The sequence below is a fragment of the Corapipo altera genome, unplaced genomic scaffold (assembly GCF_003945725.1).
Source record: "Corapipo altera isolate COAL_440 unplaced genomic scaffold, ASM394572v1 59, whole genome shotgun sequence".
Lineage (NCBI taxonomy): Eukaryota > Metazoa > Chordata > Aves > Passeriformes > Pipridae > Corapipo > Corapipo altera.
The window spans coordinates 2,092,922-2,119,957 of record NW_020884917.1 but is presented as its reverse complement, the minus strand read 5'-3'; the positions used below and the strand labels follow the sequence as shown (position 1 = coordinate 2,119,957).

The 27,036-nt window shown below is 35.7% G+C and overlaps 1 protein-coding gene across 1 annotated transcript in view; it reads left to right on the top strand.

Annotated features, from left to right (window-relative positions):
* The window catches only part of CNTNAP2 (contactin associated protein like 2), a 1,017,942-nt gene that overhangs the window by 323,922 nt on the left and 666,984 nt on the right, over window positions 1-27,036 (top strand). The gene's annotated exons all lie outside the window — the stretch shown is intronic.

Sequence of the window (27,036 nt, the reverse complement as noted above, 5' to 3'; positions counted from 1 at the left end):
GTTCTGCCAGTTATCTCGAGATTATCACACACAAAGGGATGAACCGGGTCTGATGTCAAGCCAGGAAGCAAAATCTGTGAGTGGGGAAGAACATGAGATGGGTCTGGGTGTGGATATTCCTATGATGTGGCCCAGGCTCACAGGCAAGGTTAGTGGGTTCTCTACTGGGATGGGCAATTATGGCCTGTTGGTACTCTCAGGGTCCTGACATCGACCTTGGTTTATTGGTTCACAGCTTCTCTGTATATTTGTGGTTTACATGTGTAGAATTCCTGTTCCTTGATCTCTTTATAATTGTCTTTTTTTTTCTCTCTAAAATTAGTGTTAACCAAGTCCCAAAGCTACTTTCTTTTCATGAGTAATAATTGACCTAGTGAGGTGCTTATAGCCCTGCTTCCTCTGGTGCCACCCTGTGCTTATACTTTCAATACCTCTGCTATCACCCTGTCATTGTAGTCTTCTGCAATGCATTTTTATTCTACAGTAATAGTTGATTCTCTGCAGAATAGCTACTTTAGGTACAGACATATATAAAAATTGTTATAACAATAGTCACCAGCCCATGCAGTCACACAGCTAAGTTAAAAGTAAAATAGACTAGGCTGTGTTACCTGGTTGTTAGAGAATTGTTATTGTAACTAAGCAAGCTAAGCAGAAGCCAAAGACTAGCTTAGAGAAAATATGATTGACAAGCTCTAGTCCTGCAGCCCTGCACATCTGATTCAAAGCCTATTGCCTGATAGGAGCAGTGGCATTGGTTTTAGGCCTGGAGACTAGCAGATAACATGATTTGTTGCTCCTGAATGAGAATAGATGCTGTTTTATGCTGGTTACAGGCTTTTATTACAGTGTTCCCTGTATTTTGTTCTATGCTTGTTGTAGTATGTCTGAACATGTGTTTTGATAGGCTGTTGGGTTCCTTAATTTCTGTGTTCAACTGTTCATTGTCCAGAGGAAAGAAGTTAGGGGGCGCTTCAATTCTAAAACATTGTTCATCATTTAGGTTGAATTCTGTTGTATGACCATAGTTATGTTCATTTCTGTTCTAATCCCTGTCCTAAAATAATAAAAGTTATTAAAATCACTTTAATAAAATACAGTTTCGCATCAGCTTGGTGGGGAGTATCTTCACTTTGCTTTTAGATTAGTATTTCTTCTTTTAATTTACTAGACTACATATTCTAATCTAAGTGAAAAGCAAATCAGACATTTGGAATTTAATTATTCCCTTTAATTATGTTTAACCTCCCCTTTCTTACCCTAATAATCACTATAGTGCAGTTTCTTTTAATGATGTTTCTTTAGCAATATGGATCAGTGCCATCATTAATCAAACATTTGCTTAATTTTCTCTATCAAAAGGTCATTTAAAATTTAGTTGCATCTCTTTGTCAAATAGTAGTTGCATCTCTGTTTAAATAGCAACTTCTGTAGATTGTTGTCCATCTCAATACCTATGATCCTAGCATACATACTTTTCAAAACTGAAACTTCTTTATATACATTAACAAATATTGTTTTCCTAGTTCTAGTGCCAGTAAAAGTATTGCAGAATTCAGGAGTGTTTTTTATGCAAGAACTTGGCCATCTCTGTGTTTATGCTTCTGCTTCTACAAGTGATGGAAAATAGCTCCGTTTTAATGGTGAGCTGTTTTATAACTTCATGGAATTACAGATATTGCTAATCAAACCAGTAATAAGGGAATCAATTTTTTTCTCTCTCCAAGGAGTCATTATCTGCTAATAGATTCCCAAATCAAATATGCTATTTAAATCACACTGTGCTCAAGTCATTAAATGGAAAAAACTCCCCCTGCTCTAGCCCCAGACCCTTTAAATTAAAGAAATGTGCACTTGAAAATTCTAGTCTCCAACCCAATTATTTTTGTCATTTTCATGGCACTTCACTCTAGACTGGCAAAACAGTTTATCAGAATGGATAGTATATTTTATTTCATTGATTAAGACACTGATTTACTGAACAGCCACACCGTGTTATTAAGAAGGGTGGAGTTGTAACTGTAGTTCTGGTTCAGCTTCCTGCTATAAATGTTGCAATTGGAAGGATGCACATCAAAGAGTTTAATATTTTCAGCAGTTTTTAGGAGGCTTCAAAAGTAGGAACATTCATGAATTTATTTCTAATGTTTGATATCACGTTGTTTACAAATCCTATAACTAGTGATCTAAGCAAACAGAATTAAATCTGCATGTAATGGCATTGATCTGGAAGCCTCCAAGTTGTATATGTAGGGTGGGTTTTGTCAGTTTGTGAGAATATTTTACATTTTCCACATCTGTCTACTCAGACCCTCATAAGCCTTAAATGACTTATGGATTGGTAATATACTTATTTAAAAGAAAATGCAGATTTGACGGACATAGACTTGATTAGAAAAGTTAACCTCTCCAAATCACTTTACTTGGTGGTTCATATTCTTCTGTGTTGTCCCTTGTTCCTATAAGCAGAAGTGTCCTGATCTTTTTTTTTTTTTTTTTTTTTTTGTGAGGGTAGAGGTTATTTTTCATTATAGGAAAAATTGCTGATTGTAGAAACAAATATTCAGTGGTTACCTGCAGGTCTGTTAGTGTCTTGCAAATTCATACCAATACATATTAAAATGTGAAGCCACAGTTTCTATGTCAGTGAGTAAGAGTCCTTGATTTATATAGTAGTTACAACTATGACTCTGTGTTTCCATAAATACAGAGAGCCAAAGGCCTGGGGGTACAATGCAGGTTCTGCATTTTACACTGGCTCTCTCATTCATGGATCCCCAAAGCCTGGGTTGCTTTCCTTCTTCTGCTTTCCTGGGCACTTTCAATTATAGCAGCTGTGAAAAGGAAACAAAATGCTTTCATTTTATAATCATGGAAAGAAGTAGGAAACAGGAAGACCCCAGAAACTGTAGACTGTTTCGTTACTTCTCTCTGTGAGACAAGGAGGGTGGTTCCTTTCCTATTCTAGTACTCATCAACAGGTTTAAACTGAGTTAGTGTTGGGCGAAACAATTGCTGCTATTCCAGTCAGGCCTCCAAAGAAAGGGGGGTGAAGATCCTTTGAAGCTTCCTGTGTGACAAAACTTCTGTGGAGACTGGAATGATGCAATGAATTTCATAGTAAAAGTAGGTTTAGGGAAGGTAGACTGTGGTGACTCCTGAATTCTGTTAAAGGTTTGTAGGCAAAGGCTTGGACTTAAAAAGCTAAACAGTGCTGAATTGGCAACTGTTCAGACAAAGCTGGTTGCAGACAGTTTTTATCAAACTATCCTTTTGATAGTAAGATAATATTTCAGTTTAAACAACTAAGTCTTAGTGCTATACTATACTATAGAATTTATCATATTTTTATTTTAATTTTAAAAAATAATTTGTGTGTTGTTCAGTGCCAGTATAAGAAAGGTACAGATTATTTTTTAAATGTCTGTAACTTATATCAGAAAACCAAGCACCACAGAAGAGGAGAAACATATATTTCTCTTTTTTGCTTCTGTCACTTTTACCTGTATATATGCAAACATTATAAAATTGTTGAGTACTGTAAAATCCTAAAAGTTTTTATTTTCAATTGACTTCTTAAAAAAATAATTTTGAATTTTTTGTCAATTATCAACTTACATTCTTCATCTATGTAAGTCAAACATTTCTAAGGGTGTTAAATGATCCAGTGTAATATTTGGAGAATATGGGGATGGATTTTCCTTGAAAAAAAAGAAAATTACTTTTCAAAATGACTGACTCAGGAGTCATCCACATTGGCATATAAATATATGCCATTAAGTCATTGACACTATAGATTTTAACTGAAATCTAGTTAGTAGACTAGCTAAAAATATTTTAGTTCCTTCCACTTTCGTCATACCTAATCTCCTGCAAAAGTAGTCCATATTGCTGCCACCTTACTAAAGAAATTGGCATCAGAGAAAAGGAGAGTTTTCAATTAGGTCATTCTACAACTTTTTAAAATCCATCCTTAGTAGCTTTTTCATATGTGATGTCAAGGTTATAAGGTCTGCCATCTTATGACCTACCATCAATAGAATCAGTGGACTGCATCACATCATGAGAAGGATTCTTAGCACACATTTGATATAGTGCATTATCAATCTTCCTTTTAATGGTTCCCAAGGTATTGAACCTTACACTTCTCACTAGTACGAGAATTAATGCCGCCCATCATCCACCTCATACCATTTTAATTTAGGGAAGAAATTCTACATTATTTCAACATAATGTAATGTTATATAATATAATTGGAAGCTGCTTGAAACTGAGCAGAGTCTCAGAACTTCAGAAATAATCCCAGCAGACAGTGAAAGTATGAAGGTCATAATGAGTTTTTGGATATGTGGAAATTATCTTTGCACAGTGGAATAAAAAAGAGGAAATGTGGTACCCAGGGGTTCTGTTTCAAGTCCAGTATTAGGGGAGAATCTAATGCTGCCAACAAAATTGATAATGCAATATAAAAGTTTCTGTAGGGCAGTTGATGTTCAAAAAACCCTCCTTTTAGCACCACTGTGTAACTCATATCTAGGCTTTCATGTTACCTTTTAATCAGCGTGCTGACCTTGGCCTGTTATTAGAATTATTAATGTGACTATAAAACAAGCATCAGAAAATTTAATTGTTGGCATAGGTGTAATTGAGACAGGGTTGGTGGTTTTTTTTTCCCCTCAGTGGAGTTTTAAATTATACCTCCTGTGTGGAAGATGCAACAGCTTATCTATAATGGGATATGATTCTTTTATTCCCCAAATCATTGCCAATAAGTCAATCAGATCTGTTCTGCAATGACTCTACCAATACAAAAAAACGTGTTGTCTTTGAACAATTCTAGGGACACCTAGCCTAGGCTCTTTTTAGCATTGCTATTAAAACCTCCAATACCATAACTAATATCACTACTTCTCCAATTATTTATTACTATTCTATAGTGGAGTATGAGAAGGATTTTATGTAGTTTTCATTTTGAGAAAGTGAATGTGAATGGGGTGGTTAGAATCAGCCTGGGTTGTCTGAGCTGTCTGGGCTTGTCCCTTTACAGGACTTGCCAGGAATTTAGTTTGGGTATGAATCTCAAGGAAGGAGATGCTACCTCTGAAAGTCCATCCAAAAAAGGGGCAGTATGGAGCTATCATGCAGTAGTTAGCACACTATAGATCATCACCTCAAATACTGCAATCTCCTTGTGTTGACAAGAGATGCCTCTGAGAAAACTAATACCCATAAACAACATAACCCATTATATTTTGATTAAAACCCTCTCAGAAAAAAGTTATTATGGAGCTGTCAGTGGTTTGTAAATTCACTGCCCAGCTTACGGTATGTTGTATTTTCTAAGTGGGGAAGCACATGGAAGTAATGGATAGAGTAGAACAGTACCAATCACAAGAAAGAGTAGTATCATCCACTTAACTTTTGAATGTCTATAAGAGAGCTCTTACTGAGTAAGAATTTATAAATCCTTAAAATATGGTTGCCTTTAATAAGTAAATAAACATCAGTTCTCTCTCTGTAAGTATATGCTTTGAATAAACACACATTCCACAGTCCAATACAGTATATTTTTTAAAACCTTCTCATGAACGTTATAGATCAAATTCAGTTTCTAGATCAATATATAGGGCAGTAGGAAAAAAAATTCATTGCAAGAAGATAGTGAATTTTGTGCAGGGGCAGGAAAAAGAAGCATCAAAAAGAGGAAAGAAAAGTACCAGTGTACATCCAGGACAGACAGATGCATTGAAAAAATAACTTTAAAAAAGAAGAACATCACCCTTTTTCATTCCAGACACAGTCTAAGAAACAAAGTCAGTAGAAAGTGGAACTCAAGTAATCGCATTGAAAAAAAAGCATTATTAGCTTATGTTAATTTACCATAGCCCGACAGATACAGAAAGCATGTTTTTTCCAGTTCATAACTAATTTGTTAATTAAAGTGTTCAGAATACCTAATTGGATTATTTAATACATGTGTAGATGGAGAGGGAGAAAAGAAAAAATAATACTGAACTCTAAAACTTTGTGATTTTTTTTTCCTACAGCAATCGTTTTCAGAGGCAGCAGTTTCAAGTCCAGCCAGGAAGAAAAGGCAAACGGGCAACAGAGAAACAGGGACAGCAGATCACCTAGGCTCTACTGAGCAGTTAGCTTTTTTCAGAGAAAACTCAGTTCAGTTCATTAATTGTTTCTGATGCTAATGAATGGCCGTTTTTGGCAGGAAAGTGTCTGGGCTGGTGGCAGAGAGAAGGCAGCCTCACAGACAGACAGATAGGATCCATATATCACAGATATACTTTTCCCATATCCTTGGGTACCAGTGCAGCTCTGGCTGTTTGTCTCCAGAGTAGCCAAATTCTGCACTTTCAACTACCTTGAGAGACCAGAGTTTAATTTGACAGTTTCTCAAGCAGCACTGGGACGTTAATCTGTAAATAGTTAAGAAATCTCTTTTGGTGTTCTTACTGGCTTCATCTTGAAAATACAGACCAGATTAGCTGTCCAACTCTGCTTGGAATACTTATTTTTTTATTTGCATTGGAGCAGGAGCTAATGGTTTCAAACATGGGGTGGTATAATAATGGTATAATGGTATAATAATGGGGTGGCTGACTTGTTTATATTTTGTGGGTGGTATAATATATCTAGTCCTTCTCTTTATTACTGTTTGTCATCAGCTGCTTCGAACCTGTGCCATACCTGTAAGATATGTAAAAAGTTCTGACACCATTTCTAAATGTCATTAAGCTTGTACTGTTTTTATTTAGTATGTGTTAGAAGCATTCATTGAGTTTACATTCACAGAAGTATTACCTGTTAGTGTTAGTATTAGATGATGTATTCGTGTGAGTGCAAGGATAGTATTGCCAGTGACAGGTTCTTGCCTGTATAAAGACAATTTTTCACAGAAGGACATCTGTCCTTGTAAATTAGGCACCAAGTTATATAATCAGGCAATGCAAAGATTTCAGACTTTATCTCTGCTGTCTGATTTCAATTCTTAGAACAGACAGTGGAGTTTCATGTGCTGCATCAAAAGAACTGTGGCCAGCAGATCAAGGAAGGTGATTCTGCCCCTTTACTCCACTTTTGTGAGACTCTACCTGGAGTACTGCATCCAGCTCTAGGGTCCCAAGCACAAGAAGGACATCAGCCTGTAGGTAGCCCTCCTCTGGACTCCCTCCAAGATGATTAGGGGGATGGAACAGCTGTCCTGTGAGGAAAGGCTAAGAGAACTGGAATTGTTTAGCCTGGAAAAGAAGAGGTTTTGAGAAAACCTAATTGCAGCCTTCCAGTACCTGAAGAGAACCTACAAGAAAGTTGGAGAGGGACTTTTTACGAGGGCTTGAAGTGACAGAACAAGGCAGGATGGCTTTAAACTGAAAGAGAGTAGGTTTAGATTAGAGATTAGGAAAAAATCCTTTACTGTGAGGTTGGTGAGGGACTGGAATAGGTTATCCAGAGAAGTTGTGAATGCCCCATCCCTGGAAGTGTGTAAGGTCAGGTTGGATGGAGCTCTGAGCAGTAAAAAGTGTCACTGCCCGTGATGGAGGGGTCGGGAACTATATGACCTTAAAGGTCCCTTCCAACCCAAACTATTCTATGATTCTGTTTATAAAACTGGCACCCTATAATTAAATTTTAGACTTCATATAAACTGTGAGACTTGTCTGAAAAATGCACAGTAATTACATGTTAGAGTTCAGCTCGATGCCTCTTTAAACCAATGCCTCACGAGGAACATGTTTACGCTAGAGATGGCACACTGAACAAGCAAACTGGAAGACTTCACCTTCCTCAGACACTGGAACTACTTCATTTGCACAGATCAGTGGGAACATGTGAGATCAAAAAAACCAAAACCTTGATATAGGAAAACTGTCCAACTTCTTTTGACAGGTCCAGTATATTTAGGAACAGCAGAGGCTGATAATTTAGATATCCTGGGTTTGGTTTTATCTACAGATACTCCAGACTAAGATACAGAGCTTTGTGAGTCTCATCTGGAATTAAGGTTAAGATGTTTACAGAAAATGCACTGTCAGCTTTTCCCAAGGTCAGTGCCTCTTGCCAAATGCTATGAGTGTTTCATCCTCTCCTGCACACAAAACACAGGTTTTCCTTACACAGATGGGTGTAGTGCAACTGATAGATTGCAGCTTTGAGCACAGCCAGAGCATTGCCTTTCCCAAATAAGTCATAAACAAGTATAAATGCTGGTAGAAATGGGAGCTATTTGGCTACCATTATAACCTCCTAGTACAGTTATATGCTGAAAGAGGGAAAAGAAATAATGTGATAAAATGAGGGCATTTGTTGCAGGATGGGAGAGTGCAGCTATTATTCATGTTTTAGCTTTCGCAGTTAGTTTATTCACAAGAAAATCTGAGCTACACGCTAAGAGACAGAATATTAATACTTGTTTTTCCTGTATGTTATGTTACTACATAAGTCATAAAAAAAAAAAATATCTCTGAATCTGGAAGAGTCTGACTTAGCATTCCAGTCTCACATCATAGATTTGCTGTTGGTTTCTCTTTGTTTTGTCTCACTCATTTAGATGAAACTAATTTTTTAGCTCTTCTTGTGTGTAAGACTCATTTGAACATTGATAAAATTACAGGTATTTGAAGGATAAAAGGTATGTCAACTTTTACTGAGCGAGTTCATTTACTTTAGAAAGCTTCAGCTTTACACAAACCTTGTACAGTGAAGTAAAGGTGGAAAGGGAAGGGGTAAATGAAGTAATGTTAGATAAATCTTAGAGCTTTTTGAGTGAGAGCAAATATTTGCCTTGAGTGAGATACAATAATTATTTTTGGGAGATTATCACTGTAGTTGAGATTTGAGTCAACTTTATGCAGAATGGCAGGTGACTATAACACTGCAGGGTGAGAAACTCTAGGTGTAATTAAGAAGCAACAGTTTAGTTATGCTGACACAGATACCTACACATATATAAAATAAAGACGTTATACTTTTTGTGTTCTTCTCTACATGGAGATTTAGTGTGTTTAGCTAAGACCAAGCAACCCTCAGAAGAAATGTTAACAGTAGTTTTGCCCCTTCTTCTTGTTACCTGCACTGTTTTTCTTCTGAAATGATCCATTTGTTTGGCTGTGATATGTTGTTCATATAAGATAATATTGTTCTGTATTGAACGTCTTTGGCAGTTTGTCAGCTAACTAAGAAACAAATTAATATCAACAACGAGCTAAATTATTTTCATAGCCCTAAACTTTTTTGATTGCTTCTAGGACAGATTTTTGTTTCTTTTAGGACAGATGTATTCTTTATGACAACATTTTTTTGAGTGGTCAATTTTCCAAGTCACTCAATGTGAGATAAATAATTTCTACTGTGGTTAATGAGGTTGTATAATTTGATAAGCAGTGGGAAAAAATGCTAACTAGCTTGAAAAGCTGCTTTTTGAAAAGTTGTATTTTAAATGCCTTTGCTTTCTAATATTGACTACCATGAAATTTAGCATTCCTGCTGGGCTTTTAGGCACTCAACTCCCAGTGAGCTGATTTTGCTTTGGTTAAGAAAGTTGTCAGAAATTATTTGATGCTTGTATGGATCAAAGGATCCTATGGTATGTAAAAATAGGCACTTGATTTTGTCTGTAATTATACAGTATTTATAGATCAGGAATGAATAACCATAAGTTATCTTGTAGGTATCCCTGTCTTCTTAGCTTTTGCTAGTATAGGCTGAAGATGAGTGTTTTGAGGGAAAAATCAGGTGACATTGGGTAACGAAAAAGATAAATATAACAAGAGTATTGCTTAGTGAAACTAGGCAGTGTGCTTTTGCTGAGAAGGAAATGTTGGATATTGCATAGTGCCCTGAGAGGGGTATTGCCTAGTGGGCTTTAGCTGACATTTTGCCAAATGTAGCTATAGAAACTAGATGTCTCTTCTAATACACAAGCCAAATTCTTGTGCATTAAATTCTTTTTTTTCTTTTTTTTTTTATGTATACTGAGAGAGATGGTGCTTGAACTGCTTTGCTTTCTTTGGTATCAAGAGGTTGTGCGTTTTCTGTGGTGGAGAAACAAAAGGCAATGCTGGGATTATTTGGTTTGCTGACTTTATCAACTATTGGTCAGCAACATTCCCCATAACACATTTTGGATACATAGAGGTGATTGTTGCTTACACATGTTGCTTTCCAGGTGGGATTTTTTTGGGGGGAGGGGTGTTCTTTCTTTTCTTGTTGTGATTGACCAGTTTCTAAATTTAGCTAAAATAGTGCTCAGCTATCAAGAAGAAAAAGTTGCATGCTAAATTTAAAAAATAACAGTTTTTGAGAGACCAGAGAAGCTATTAATGAAGAGCCTAATTATTGTAAACAATCTCTAAAGGTTGCTTTAATGAACTTCTAGTTTCTGGGCAAAACCAAATTCTGTGTATTATATGCAGAATATATTATCTCAAACATACTGGTGATAATGCTTAAGATCTTTCCTTCTCTTGAAACAGTAAGTAATTTAGAATTCAGCTAAGGCTGCAACCAACGCATTGACTGATGGCTATTTGGTAAGCCATGTCCAAAGTCATCTGGAAAGGAATATTATAGCTAGGGATCAAAACTGAGACTCCAAAAGCTCAGTAGCATTTGACAATAAATATTTTTAAACATTTCAGTTCTCAGGCTTTCACTAGACTTTAATTAAGGAATTGTATTAAGCCCTTCACAGGGAATATTTTTTCTGCAGTTGGAGCAGAGGCTGGAGTACCTTGCTTATAAATATGTGGCATTTGCTACCCTTGAGAAAAAGCTGCTAGTTTACTAGCTCACTAAGTGTGATGTGCTCTTATCTTGTTCTCTTCCAGCTGGTCCCTCCATGAGGATGGAGTCACAATGACAGGGTTTTCTGGGAAAATCTAAAGGCTTATCCAATTTTATGGATGATTACACCACTTTCAGGCTCTCAGACTTGTCTACAAAGGCAAGGAAGTTTAAAAGAACATGGGAAGTTGTCTACAAATAAGAAAGAAGACAGGAGAGACCTCAAAAAAAATGATTTACCCTGTTGGCATAGGTCCAGTGCTTACTGAAAAACAAGAGTTGGACTATGAAGTAAAAAATTCAAAAAAAGTTCCCGAGTTAAGAGAGATAAGAAAACACCCTAAAATAAGCCTTTGGTTCAACAAGAGTATTGGAGTTTCCAGAATCATTAAACCATAGCATTTCTAGTCACCTGTAAAGAGCTGCTCCCTTCTCCCACTGTTTTCCATTCCATGAAAACAGAAGTGTTCTCATTTTAGAGCCTTGGTCAATGGCAGATTTTTCTGTTTCTTATTTAGAAGGTTGCCACATTTTTTAGCTGGTTGCATAACTGCAAAAAATAGATTGCCTCCATAGTCTGACATGGCTCATGAAACATAGCTATAAAAGTGATTATAACAATTTCATAAACTTGCCATATATTACGTTACAAGCAAGGAAATTGAAGGCTGTAATCATGGCTTTTATCTTGTTAATTTGCCTTAAGAACTCGAAAAAGTTCTAAATATTATAGCTAAGGAATAGGATGCTGCTGATCAGAGTAATGAAAAGCATTATGAGATTTCATCTCTCTGTCAAGGTGCTAGAATCTATTACAGAAAGTAATTTAATTATGCATTTTATTATCTGTATTAAGTATGAATTGACTGGTTTACTTCCAAAATTTTCAATTAAGTATAGACATTATTTTCCCATATTACCGAAAGCTCGTTGTTAGTATTTTGCAGAAGTCCTTTGCCCAGCAGAGGTGGTACTATTAACTGTTCTCCTGCTTTCTCCTGCTTGTGTGTTAGTGAAATGTTATTAATTCTATGTTATGATACAGAAGATTGAAAAAACCCATGAATGGCACAAGTGTCCCAACAGATGCTGATAGCATTATTTAAAGTACTGTGTTGGTACAGGAAATCTAATATGGACTGCTATTATGGATGATTTTAAACCATCAACAGTTCTAGCCAAACAGAATATTTTTGAATGCATTGAATGTGGGGTCTATAAAAAACAATTCAAAAAATGTGCCTAGAGTTAGTTTTGTTGTCAATCAATACCAGCAGTATTGGTGAGTACTGACAGGGTACCAATAATGAATATATGCAACTTTCTGATAAGCTATATTTAAAACATGCTCCCACTTTCTACTCTCCACAAAGGGAAAGTAAGAGTTTTAAAGATCTAGAAACTTGTAGCTATTTTGGCAACTTTAATGGAAATGGGCTAAATTGTAAGAGATTACATGAAACTAGAAAGAGGAGAAAAGACATAGAGTTTTACAAATGAACATAAGAAAAATTAGTCTGATAAATTAAATTCTGTTAATTTTCTAGGTAAGTTTAGCACATAAATCCCTTTGTGTTCTGAATATTTAATGGAAAGTGTGTCAGTATTTTTTCTTTATAATTTACATGAAAAACATAAAGTTAGGAATAATGTGAATTCAGATCTGTTCGAACAAAGCTACATTGATATACAGTGCCTATGGAGCTAATTCAGTAAACTGCTTTCAACAAATTAGGACACACTTTAAAAAGTAGTTGTCATACCACTATCTGGTTCAAACTGCAGGGATATGTACTGTGAATAGTGTTAGTGAAGGAAGATTATGTAAAAAACAGAACCAGTTGTATTTGTTCCTAAAGGGACCCTCAGGCCAGAGAGTTCGTAAATGTCTTTCCTGGGTTTTATTAAGCTAATGTACCATGTCTGCATTTGATTTCTTTTCATTCCCGGAGGGATTATATTGTTCTTTTTAACTATGTTTGAAAGTATAGAATATGCATTTAGAATATAGAATTGAGCATTAGACTTTCCCTTTCTTTGGAAGAATAGCTCGTGTCAAATACAAGAGGTAAACTCCAAGTGATAAAGCTAACCTTTTATAACAGTTATCCCCCCATAAAAAGAGTTATCACGCAATTTTTTAGTCTCTGTTGGTTGTTTGGTCAATTAAAATCTCTGGAAGTATCCGAAATTCAGTTTAATAGCACAACAAAATTTGGATATGAGAGGGAAAGGAGAAGTTTATAAACATACTTTCAGGTGGGAGGTACAAAAAAGCAAATTTCCTCCTCTATAGGAGGAGCTCAAAAACTTCAGGTTTCTCACAAAACTTGTTCCCATGGAAAGGATCCTTTCATATGTGAGAAGACTTGAGGGGCTTGTTTCCATTTGATGCCATGTGGTAATTTATCTCAGTCAAAAAAGATATGTTGAATCTGTTGAAGTACTGGTACCCTCGGGGTTACAGCTATTTTGGTTACCTCAGATTCCATGAACAGTTGTTGATGGCTAATGGAAAGAGACACATCATAAGGAGAAAGACCACCAAGAAAAGTTTTGCCATTGAAAAGCTGGTGGCTTTGGCAGAGACATTGTTAAGTTTGTGGCAGCATGCAGCGATCATCATCCCGATTAAGATGTGTAATAAAAATCGCTGTGTTTTTGGAACACTGGAATGTATGTGGAGATTTTGCAGTTACTTGATTCCTGAGACTTGTCACTTCAGAAAGTCAGCTTTAGTGTTGAAGAAACTTGTCAGTGCAGGTCTGGCATGATAGAGTGTAACACAATATGTTCTGACTAGCATGTAATCCTTCAGCTGATGAGTGTAGCTCCAGGGATGTTAACATGACACAAGCTACTGTTTTAGATCACTTTCCATGGTGCTTGGCAATGCTAACCTTAAACATGAATTTGTCAGGCAAAATTGTACAAAGCAGGAGAAAATCAGTGGCAATTAAAACTATTTCAGTTACTGTGCGTTAAGAACTTTTATGATAAGAGCTAGGAATGTTGAAATGTTGGCTATGATCCAAACATGCACTGTGCCAGGAGAGATGTAACAGAGAATTTCAAGTCTGTAAGTAAAGATGGGTAGAAAACCTATCCCCCAAGGAATCTTGTGTCCAAAATACTTGCCCACTTTCCTTTACCCATTAAGAATCAATTATGAAACTTTTTTCTCCCTGATCTTTGTCGAAGAATATTAAATTACAGTTATCTTGGCTTTCAGATTTCTGAATGAGTTTGTACATCCAGCACTTGATCTTGCACATTGTTGAGCTCACTGTCTGGTTCCACAAGGTGCACTCATACTGACACTACTCAATATACTTGGCTGTAGGCACAATATTCAGAATTTTAGACCTTGCAGCAAAATATTGCTAAAGGTGTTGCATCTGTCATAGGGAAAGCTTAAACACCTCTTACTTTTGTGATTCTAGTTATCTGTGCTGATTATACAAAACAGAATGATTTTTTTTAAAAAAGCAAGTGTGTAAAATCAGAATTTAATAATGAATTGTCTGCAAGAATAGAAGTGTTACCTATCTTACCAAATTTAGCAATAGAATTTTGGGAAAGGTTTGAACCTCTGCACATTGGAGATTCTGAGGGAACCATGACTCAAAGAGAGTAGGAAAGCTACTATTTAGGAAGTAAGACCCTTCTTTCATCTTAATAGTGTTAAATTCTTTAACCTGTGAAAAGAGTCAGATCATAAAATATTAGAAAAAAAATTAGCAAAAAAAAAAAATACTTAATGGATAATTTGCACTCAAAATATTTCTCTATCTTTTTACCTGTGGAAGGTCATCTGTTGCATTGCTCATACCCTGCTATTTGCTATCTGCTAAAGTTAGGCTGACCTGGTGTAGTTTTTCATATTTGCCAAGCTGATGTTCTTATAATAAACTACTCTTAAAATAATAAAATAGTTTTCATTGAAAGTAATTTCAGGAGGTCTCCAGTCCAACCACCTCCTCAAAGCAGGGTTCAACTCTCTGATCAGGTCAGCTTGCTCAGGACTTTAACCAAGCGGATCTAGAAACCTCCAAGGACAGAGACTTCAGCCTCTTTGGGCAACCTGTTCCACTTCCTGACTGTCCTCATGGTGAAAAAAAGAGTTATTTCCAGTCAAAACCTCTCACATTTCAGTTCGTATCCATTATCTCTCATCCTCCTGCTATGCACTTCAATAAAGAACCTGGCAACATCTCTTTGATGATCACTCCTGCACTGAAGCTACTATGAGGTTCCCCTAAAGCCATCTCTTTTCCAGGTTGAACATGTCCCGGTCACTCAGTCTCTCCTCAGAGGGTGTGTGCTCCAGCTCCCTGACTATCTTTTTAGTCTTTCACTAAATTTAAGGTAGCAAAGAAAAATTAAAACCCACAGTTGAATGGGAAAGTGGTGTATAGGGTTGGAAACGAAAAGCTGCAAGAACAAGATAGACCTCAGGAGGAGAGAAACAGAGCAAAGGAATACCTCTCAAATAATGCATACAAATACACATAGCCTGGGAAACCAGAGCTGCACATGGCCTTAAGACCTTGTGTGTCAGGATCCAAGGAGAAGCCAGTGAGCGGTGACATGGTGGTAGGGAATGTATTACAATCCACAAAATTAGGATGAGAAAGTGGGCACCATTTTCTTTAAACAAATTCGTAATATCTCCAGATCCGATACCTTTATTCTTATTCAAAACTTTAATCTCTTGGGCACCTACTGAAAGGGCAGCACAGTAGGATGCAGCCAACCTAGGTTTCTGGGGCCTGTTAGAAATAACTTCATGATACATGTGCTAGATGTGTTGCCTTCAGTGGGGAGGAGGCTTAAACCAGAAACAATGTCAGGGAATCTCAGTATTACAGATTTCAGCCCTCTGCCACGTTTAAATCCTGTAGGTACACTACAAAGGAATTAAAAATTCATTCAAAATGTATCTTAATGAAACCTCTCAAAACAGATACTATTGTGAGATAAACATGCCTAAATGTACTTATAGAACTTCTATATTTAACTGGAATCCAGTTTAATTATAAACTTTACTCCCTTTATTTTACTTTAGAAGAAAATAAACAGAATATTGCTAACATTTTTAGTTTCTTTGTGCAAATACTTTCCCAGTCATCCAGTGCCATATCTTTCTAACAGCAGGTATATGTTTTCATAGATCAAATGAATACATTTATGTATGTAGTTTTTTTGCTGGAGTCATCCTTGTCATAAATTTGCTTGATAAAACTATGACAAATAACAGTTTCTTTTTCTCCACATGATGTGTTGCTTCTACTAATAAGAAAAAAGAGACAACATAATAGCAATAAAACATAAAAGTGAAAAAAATTGCAGTGGCCTCATAAGCATTAGTTAGCTCTCTTAAATGCTGTGATTTTATGATGCTTAATTAACATTGCCAAATCATAAGCTAAAATTATGACATAAGATGTCTCTAAACCTACAATTAATAGCAGATATTTTTTCTCTTTCATTTTTTTTTTAAAAAACCCCATGTATATAAGCCTATATTTTAACCATAATTCATATAGTTATTATATTTCACTTTCCATGCTTAAGCCATTTTGTTTTGCCTGTTTAAAATATTTTTATAGCACAATAATCATAGGAATCAATTTTTCCAGAAGTAGTGATTTAGGTAGAGGTGCTTTAGAAGCCCTTGCTGCATATTTATTTCCTGGGTTTCTGCCATAAGGAAAATTCCTCTGTCTTCAATAGGAATGATATCCACGTAGCTGGAATTAGAGTAGGACTATCTGTCTGTGATAAGCAGTTTTCCTCAATATGAAAGTGAATCAGGAGAGCATAGAAGTTACGGAAAAGCTGTCATACAGTTGCGTGGATGTTCCTGGACAATTTCTCTTGAGCTGCAGTAGTGTTTCCTTGTCTAGGTTCAGCAAATGGAAATTTCCTTGAAGATTGTTAGGAAGATTTGCTTGTTTCAGCATGCAGAAAAAATCATGATCTTTATTCAAGAAGAGAATTATGTAATCTCTAGAAGGGAAGAGCAGCTGGCTTTGTGGGGATATAACCTTAGGTTGTGCATGTATGATGAAATAGGAAAGATTATTAGCTTTAACATTACAGTATTTTTTATAAAGTTTCAGAATACTATTTATTTTCACAATTGTCTACGTGAGGTGAATGATGTGTTACAGTGGCTTATAGACATGTACAGTAAAGCTATTTTTATCCTCACTTAGGTGTTTACTTGCCTGGGCAATGCTTCTGCCAAGTTAGATTATTTCTGCCTTGAACACTCCTTTTGTAGCTGTGGCTGTTTCTTTATCTGCCAACTATTCCTCTGTATCGACAAAAATTATTTAGGTACAATCTGCAGTCTAGCTGTTTGAGATGGTGGTTTGGTTTTTTTCTTTTGGTGGGAGAGTGTGTATATTGAGTTGACCTAGACATGCAGGAGTTCTTTTTGCTTCTCAGTAGTGTTGAGTCTTGACTGACAATGCTGAAAAAATGCATTCAGAACAAGTATTTCAATCTGTAGCCTGGACAGGTTAAGTGAAGAGTGTGGAAACCGCAGAGAGATTAATTTCCACCTGGGGAGCCATGCCATCCTAAGAGTGTTAGAGGCCTTATGGAGTCAGGGGGAGAAAAGGAGATGACTCAGGACACCTGAAGTTAAATCCTGCTTTGAATATTTCCCCAGACTCCGAAAGTTGAACCTTCCTACTCTACAGCTAGCTTTTCTGTATTCTCATCCCTTCTCTGGGTTAAAATTTTAAAAAGAAAGGTTGGAGTTTGCATTTGGGAATTTTAATTTATTACAGTGTAGTTTTTGAAATGCTCTGCTCAATGAACTTTGAGTTCTCATTAATTTACGTTCAATAAAAATCCTAGCAGAATTTCGTACCCTGGCTAGTGTCTAAAATGTGTCAGATTAGTTAGTCCCACATGGGTAAATTAACATTTGATACCACTGATAAGAGCACTCTTACTTTTATTAGTGTTATGACTTTTTCTTCTGTTTTTTTTTTCCCCTAGTACATTCTTACATGATTAGAACAATTCTTGTATACAGTGCTATGTTTTGGCTCCAAGGAGTATAAACTCGTTAGGGAATCATCATTATTTATTAGTAGTTTATCATAGACTTCAGGCAAATTGTTGCCCTAAAAATTTGAATTCTACTGTAGTATAGTCATACCTTAAAATGAACGTATTAGTTTGCAAATTAAAATAAAGAAAAAAATTGTTCCTCCCATATTGTTGCAACTCTGCATATGATATCAATAAGTGTTATGCTATTAGCAAAATGAAAGGCATAATTGAGCTTTCATGATCAAAATGCATGCAGTACTGAGTAATCCTTAAAAATAGATTTTTTTTTTAATAGAATACATTCTATTAATGGAGAGAAAGGAAAAGGATCTGGATACTGCTTGCAATATATGTGTTAATGAAGAAAATAATTATCTTTTAGCTTTGCTGTCAACCCCTTGAATCAGCTGTATATTAGATTTACAAAGTCATCTCTCAGTATTTCACAATTCTATGCTCCTGCTTGTTGAAGGAAAAACTGAAGAGGGAATCATGTTTACTAAGATGGATTGAACAGAGCCAGCAGCACCCGTAATATCTCAAGCAAGGTCTGATTTGCAGAAGCATTTGGAAGCGCTGGCTAATCCATGAGGCAGGTAGGGAAGGATCCTGTCCTTTTCTCAGGATTTGGTCAATACAACATAGTCACAAATAAGAGGATAGTATAGCTCCTTAACTGTTAATTTTCTAGGCAATTTACATACAGGAAATATTCAGAAAGCTACTTTTAACTATTCAAAGACTTCCAATTGCAGTGGCTGATTTATTTTTTTCCCTCAATATTTTTTTTTTTTCACAAATGAAAACCTCTTTGTGAGAATTCATTAGCTTCACTTATAATTTTTTTTTGTGGGAAAATATCAAAATGCACAGTGATTTTACAATCATTTGGATTGAAACCAGCTTCTCAGAAATTGCTGTAAAATGGGAATTCAGCTCTGATATTTTGAGCGGATGGAAAAAGTATATTGAGGAAAATCAGGCTTAATCTGGATAGGAAACACTAGGGAAAAATCTTCAACCTGAGTATACTCTTGGATGGTTTGTTTCTTACCAGTCTCAAGAGAAGAACCTTATAAAAAAACCAGAAGCAAACAAACAAACCCAAACCAGACAAACAACAATAACAACAATCTGGTAGAAATGGATAAAGAGTAGGTATCAGAGTAGAAAAGTGAGCAGTCTTTGGGTTCTGTAGCAGTCCAGGAGATGAGCCCAAGTGGTGATACAAACATCAGTAGCAGAAGACAAAGCTTGGCTGATGGCATTCATTAAGGGAGCTGAACTTCAGCACCACTGTATTAAATATCAGAAGCTAAGCCAGTCATTTTTTTCTACTTGCTGGGTTAAGACAGTCATTTTTTTCTACTTGCTGGGTTAAGACCCTTTCAGAGCCTTAAACAGACGAAGGGAGTACATCATGATCAGGGCATTTCAAGAGAGAAGATTTTCTTATGGGAGATACAGATCAGGAGATTTGGAGTTAAAAAAAACATAGATAGAAAACAGATAATGGGTATAATGAAATAATCACGTAGCTTCTATTTGTTGACAGTGAGCATTTCACTGCAGTGTTGTTTGCACATCACTAGAACACTGGTATATGCTGAAACTCAGCAGCAGAAACTGTATTCACTGTAGGATCTCACACAGAAAGTCTCTGCAAGACAAGAGGTTCAGCTTTTATCTTTCATCACTGAAGACTTGTCACAGAAAAAGATATGTAAGCCTGAATTATGGCATTTAATCATCTTTCATGTACAATCATTTGAGGGAAAAAATATTAATCAAGATGAGCTAGAACATCACAATATAACTTCCAGAAATTCTGCTTTGCCTTCCATCAACTTGTGAGCTCCACTAATGGAAACAGGATGATTTAGGTGACTTAAGTGTTTAGGCACCTTATTGCTATTGAAATGGTATAAATCAGGTGCTGGAATACCTTAATGCTTTTTCCTCTGTCATCTCTGCTAAGGAGGAATCACAGTAGTTACAAGGAAGTGTCATGATGAGCTCATATCTGGATTTTAAAGATAGGTGAATGCTGTTCAATCACAGTCAGTAAAACTTCACTATTCCTGATCTGACCATCATTAAAATCTTGGATAAGCATGTGCTAGCTGGGGCTCGATTGCTCGGTAGAGACACTGCAGAGGCAGTATCTGCTATGAATTAACTATACATTTGCTAGTTCTTGCTAGGGATATGACCTGAATTGTCAGGAAAGCCCCAGTGCTGCAATGCATAAACATGCAATGAAAGATTTGTGTCGTGGTACTTGAAAAGAGGATGTGAGGAAAGGGAGATCTCTATATTCTCTACCTTGTCTTTTGTATGCCACTGTGGTTATTTTGTATGCAAAAGATTTGTATGCCAGGGTGCAGTGATCCGTTGCCTTGCCTCAACTTTCTGTCTAGAAAACAAGAAAACACCTCCTGGAGAAGAAGCTGTTTGATGTCTTGAATACAGATGATGTGCACAGAATATTTAAATCTCGTCCAAGTTTTGTTTAAGATTCCATTAGGATGTGGTTGTGAATGAGCTTCTTTTTGCATATGTAATTAGAAAGCAGAACAGATGGGAAAGGCATAGTTTAAAGTGGTGTGTTCATTAAAATAACCAAAGCTGGAGAGTGTTTGTTCCTGAACAGTGGATTCAGGATATGAGACTCCTCAGGCTAATGACTTTTTTTCCCCCATTTTGAGTTTGACAACTGTAAATGACAACAATGAGATCTCTTTTGCATCACTTTTTATTGTTAGATATCACCACTGTTCCTTAGGGCAGATTGATTGTTCATTCCCTCATATGTGGTTTGTGCTCAGATAGACTAGGATAGCAGTGGGTATTAAGAAGCAGACACTACATCAAGGGATTTATTTTAATTGCATTTACTGTAAGAAAGATCTGTTGGGATTTAAAAAATAATATAGAGATTTTAATGTTCTTTTAAAAAAGATCTGTGTGGACTGTATCCTGATAACTACTGTTATCCCTTGGGTTATTTCTACTTTTAACTTTCAGTTTTTTAAATGAAAATGAAATAATTTTAAGAAATATAATTGGGGTTTTTTATACACACATATACACAGAGTCTATTTTTTTACTAGAAGGAAAGTCTTCTAAAACTAGTCTAACAACGTACAAAACATATATGCTAAAGTGGGTAAAGGCTAATCCTTACTCTCCCCACCAAAAAAAAAGAAAAAAAATTTTACATAGTTTAAAGACATGAAAAGTATACTTTATCAGAGAGCTTGGCACTGTTAAGTGCCACTAGAAATCAGTAGATCTATTCTCAGGGACTTGTCATGGACTCTGGATAGGCTGGTGTGTTGCTTCAGCCTTTCAGCAGTCAAGATTAATGCTGATGCTGGGCTCTCTATAGACTTAGAGCTTTCAGCTGTTCTCCTACCCATGCAAAATGAGTTTTGCTAGATGCATTTTATAAGGAACTTAGAAATTCAGGGCTTACTGGACCCCAGTTCTTTCTGCATCTCTAGAAAGCTGCTGTTGAAACTTGTGGTGAGGTAGGACATAGGTTGACTCTAATTTGTCAGTTTTTAGTAAATGTGGTCTGATTTGGGGTAAATTCTGACAATGAATTCTAGAGAAAAAGATATCTAGTCATCGTTTCTGTTCCCTTCTTCTCTGTGATATTTAACTTTTTGCAAAATATATATAGGTATTTTTAAATAGAGGGTGACTATAATCATGCTGCTATTTTTTCAGAATTTGTTGCTTTCTAAATATCACCCTTTGCTTATTCTGATGCAGTGTTCATTATTTGCCCACTGTTGGTGTCATGTACGATCTTGTTTGCAAATGCACTGCCGCTGTTATGTACTGGAAAGAAGAGCCCTTCAAACATGCAAAAGCTACTACTCTGAAGATAGGTACTGGATTATGAATGCATATTTAGTTAGAACAACAGATGGATAGAAGAAATAAACCAATGTATGCTGTTTATGATAAGGAAAGAAATGTTTGCCCATACCAGTATCGGGAAAAGATTGTTTCAATTAGAAGTGAAGCCCTGTATGAGGACAAGAAGCAGCTTGAAGAGCAAGGTCTTTAATCATCCAAGACTTCTGTATATGCGTAGTTTTTCTCAGTGTGACTAGAGCCACTCAATGCTATATTATTCATAGAATCATAGAGTGATTTAGATTGGAAGGGTCCTTAAAGATCATCCAGTTTCAACACCTTCTACTAGACCAGAAAGCCTTGTTCAACCTGACCTTGAACACTGGTAGGAATGGGGCATCCACAACATCTCTGGGCAACTCGTTCCAGTCTCACCACCCCCACGGCAAAAAAACTTCTTCCTAACATCTGATCTAAACCTACCCACTTTCAGTTTGAAGCCATTCTCCCTTTTCCTGTCACTTCATACCCTTGAAAAACATCTCTCTCCATCTTTCTTGTAAGCTCCTTTCAGGTACTGGAAGGCCGCAGTTAAGTCACCCCAAAGTTTCTCTTTTCCAGGCTGAATAATCCCAGCTCTCTCAGCCTGTCTTCATGGGAGAGGTGCTCCAACTCTCAGAGCATCCTTGTGGCTTCTTCTGGACTTGCTCCCTCTTATACTGGGGACCCCAAAGCTAGAAGAATGTTATTTGCTCTAGGTAAAGTTTTTGTCTACAATGTATAATAAAATGGACAGAGGAAGACAAGGCAAAAAGGAAAACCGCCATTGATGTCCTACTTAAGTATAATGGAGACAAACAGTGAAGGCAGATTAATGCTGTTTAGAAGTTTGGGTCCCTTATATTGTTTTCTTTACTGTTTACTGTAGAAAATGGCTGCCCATATTTTCTCTGAAGTGCAGTAAATGAATGATCTCAGTATTTCAAAGATTTCCTTTTGGTCTTGATTTACCTTTTATGTAGCAGAATGACAAGCAATGTCTTGGAAAATAGCAAGGTATCAAACAGTATTGATTTTGTGCTATTGCAGTGACCTAGAAAGTGTTATTTCTCATTGAAAGATTTTGTTGTGTTTTCCCCATACAAATAAGCAGATTCAAACTCTAAGAATGTTTTAGATTATTATTAAGTATTAAAAAGGCATATTTTGTTTTCTTGCTGAAAGACTATAGAAATATATGATTAGATAAAGTAATCACCTGAATTTTAACTACCACAAAACCTACATCTTATATCTATAGTTGTTCATAGTTTGTTTTCTAATGAAATTACTGAGTAAGGATCCTTTGCTTCTTTAATTCATGCGTTGAAACCTTTTTATTACTCATTTGAAAGAGCTGAACACTAGACTTACTGCAGTACTGGTATTTTTAATTTTGTGATTTGAAGTAGGGAATGACGGACAAGTATGACTAAAACAAGAGTGGATTCTTCTAATGGAAATTAATGTTTCCAGTTTCAGTCACGAATGAAGATTAAAGTGCCAAATTTTTGAAAGAAAGATTTCTAAATATAATGGAACAGAAATTTAAAAAAAAAAAAAATAAAATCAATGTCTCCCTTCTTGTAGTTCTGTAAATTTAGTAACCTAAGTGAGTTCAGATAAAAATCTAAAATCTATATGCCTACCCCAGCTTTGCTACTTATGGACATTTCAGCAGGGGGAATGAAAAGAAAGTAAGGCTAAATCATCGCATAGACTGTCTTCATGCGCAGTAAATGGGAGGTAGCTTACTCAACTTTGAATAGGTAGCTGAAATATGTAATTAATAAAAAAATTAATACAAATGATACATGAAAGTTTGAAAAAATAGACCAAGATTGACTTGAATTCTTTATACTAGAAATATGTTGAGTGCTATATTTTACACGTGTAATTCAGAGATAGACTATGTTTTTATACTGTTTTTTGTTTCGGAGAATGAACCTGTAGAATCAAATTCAATAAAAACATGAAATGCATTGGAGTTTTCATAATTAAAAAAAATTAAATCTTTGAACTTCAACTCTTGTAATGAAACTATCAGCATTTGTTAGCAACTGTCTTTATTTGGTAAAAAAATCATAAAAAAAACCTTTTACAAGTTCTTAGCATTCTGAATATAGTTTTATGTCTTCTGAATAAGAAATCATACTGAATGCATTTTTCAATAGTTTGGTCAGTCTGAAGTAAGAGCAGATCATATGATTTTCTGTAGCTTATTTTGGAAATAAAGCTTTATGAAATCTTTCATAGCCACCTTTTACCACAGGTATGCTCTGTCTGGCTTTGCTGATTAAGATTTGTAGGTTTTTACGCACAGGAAAGTTTCTTGGATGCTTGGAAACACGTGGGCCACATGCTCAGTTGACATTACTGTCGCTGAACTTGCAGTTCTCTATTAACAAAGGTTCACGTACAATCAGTCTTCCTCAAGTTGGAATGAGTTGCCTTGTTTGTGGCGTAGAGTGCTATATAATATAAATAAGAGTATCCAGTAGCTCCCTTGGTTAATCTCATTAAATCAATTATTTTGGCTGCTGAGTGGGTGAATATGTTTATTCGTATCAAATTCTGGAATAGCATAAAAATAGGAAGTAGATATTGTCTGCAATTGATTTTATTGCACCTTTACTACCACAAAAACTCCATAAATGCTCCTTATCTTTTTAAGGAAAGTAAACTGTATTATATAATCTGTTTAATATCTTTAAAACATTTTTTTAGGTATAATCTATTTCTAATTTGTAGCTCACAATGATTTTATGGTATACTGTAGCATTTGTCATTAAAAGGCAGTACATGAAATAAAGGGAGCATCATACAAAAAAACTTGTATCAAATGCCTTTTTTTCATAATAAAAAGTACAAATAATGAATGTAATAAAATTCAGAATATAGCCTGTAACCATTAAAAATGAACTCTTTACACCAAGGCGTGAATAATAATACTGAATAGCAATTATTTCACAATTTTAATATGCCACTGCAGTTTCAGTACGACATCAAGCCCATTGAAAACTACTAATGTGCTGTCACTTGGTTGCTTCCTTAAAGATAATTCATTATTCTGTCATAATGTACTGGCCATAAAATTAATTGTTTTTCAAAAATAATGCCATATTGTGGAAATCAAATTTGATTTCCAAATTCATCACTCCTTTAAAAAGGCAAAATATGTTAGATATATTATTTGTCAGTAAATCCTCTTTTCCCTGTCCAGTATTAAACCAACTTCTGCATCCCAATGAAGAAGCTGGGTTTTATTCAGCAAAATATGAAATGATATGCAGATCTGTATGTGCACATTTCTGGGAATGTGAGATTTTTGTACCTTCTTAGAGCAGCTGGAGACACAAATGTACTTAAATTCTTCTAATGAATTTGGGCTGTTTGCAAGATTTCACAGTGGGGAAATTTGTATACAATCCAGTATTTTCATAACTTATTTAGAGCATGCACCTGAAAAAAAAAAAAAGGGATCTCTGAACCAATAGAGGTTACATGTATCGCCAACAAAATGAACAAAGTAGTCACCTTCCTGAAATAGCACAGCTTGATGAATAAAAGGGGAAGAGGACACTTCTAATTGATACTCAGAGGTCGCTTCTGGTGAATGGTTGAGGTCTGCCCTCCCATTTAGAGTGATCATCGTTCCCTTAATATGCTGGTCTGCTAAGCAGCACATTTAGCTGTATTTCAGCAAGTTTCTCCTTTATCCTTTTGACTATTTGTTTATTTACTTACATGGAAAAGCCAGAGAGCAAATATGAAACTGAGATATGAGATAATATTGTTTGCTGCTCTTTGCAATATTGACTAAAAGTCTTGTTTCTCACTTATTAGAAATGGTTATAGGGCAGACTGTCTTGCAATACTAGTATTTCCATCTCCCGGCCTAGATGTGACTATTGTGTCATTTATCTCTAACTTTTGTTAAGCATTATGTGAAAAATGCTTTCTGCCTCTTCTGACATAAAAAACAAACAACACCCACCCCCAAAAAACCAGCAACCTGAGAAAACAAATGTTAGTACTAATTTTTTCCAAACTTTTCGATGAATTTGTAGGAGAAGACTCTTTGAAACCTAGTTGTAATTTTCAATGAATATGTTTATCAATTACAGAAGGCCAGTCTTGTCTCAGTAATATGAATATACTAAATGAAGAAATTATATCCTATTATACTGAAATGTCTTTTCTTTTAAATATGCTTAACACAATCTTCTGGTTTAATGTAAATCTCCTGTATAAATAAAAAGTATAAAAAATTTATCATCTATTTAAGCCTTCTTAAAACTATATTCGATCATCCTATTTCAACAATTGCATTGCTGAAGGAAATTTTATTGAGTGATTTATTAGCTTTGTCTCTCATAATAATTTTTAAAAATGCTCACATTTGAACCTAATTTTTTTCTGTAGCCACCAAAGTGGTTTTTACAAAGATAGCTTCTGTACAGGCACAGCTTCTTATCCTTTGTGTCCTATCAGCCTCAGTTATGTAAGTTGGATGGGGATGTCAGGATAGGGAGAGAAAACATCATCTCTGCTATAACAACAAGAATGTAGAGCTAACTGTTCCAATATCCATGTATAGCAATTATAAAGAAGCTGTTTTCTATTTTAAGTTAAATTACCATTCTCTTCAAAAATAGAGCTAGTTTGAATTTGGGAACGTGAGGGAGTACTTTTTCCTGCAAGTGCTTTTCAGTAAGAGTGTTTGTGCAGTTCTGTTTGTTTGTTTTAAAAAGCATTTAACGATTCCCTACAGCTGAAATATCCTGTTTACTTTGCTGGGTAGTGCAGGGAGAAAGCATCTGTTGTAAATCTTTAAAAAATTAACAAATTTGATGTCAATGGTGTAGTGCTGCTCTTTTAATTACAATGAAAGTCAACCTCTTATGACATCAGATCATTCTGTTGATATCACAACATTAAAATGTCCCATGACTTGCAAACATTAACACCTGTAGCAGCTGAATAATTTTTAGAGTTGCCTAAGACTGAAGCAATGCTGCCGCCTAATGATGGGAGTATACAAGATGCAGTATAGCAGAGAGTTTCTTGCTTGGCAAGCAGGTTAGATTTGTGACATCAATTGAAGCCTATAAGTGAAATTAAAAGCAACAAAAATTGGCCCATGGACTAGACGACATGATTTGATGTTGTGCCAGGACATTTATTTGGTTCAAAGTTAAAAGCAAAAAAAAAGACCCTGCAAATCACATCAAGTCTCTAAATTTTTTGTTTTCT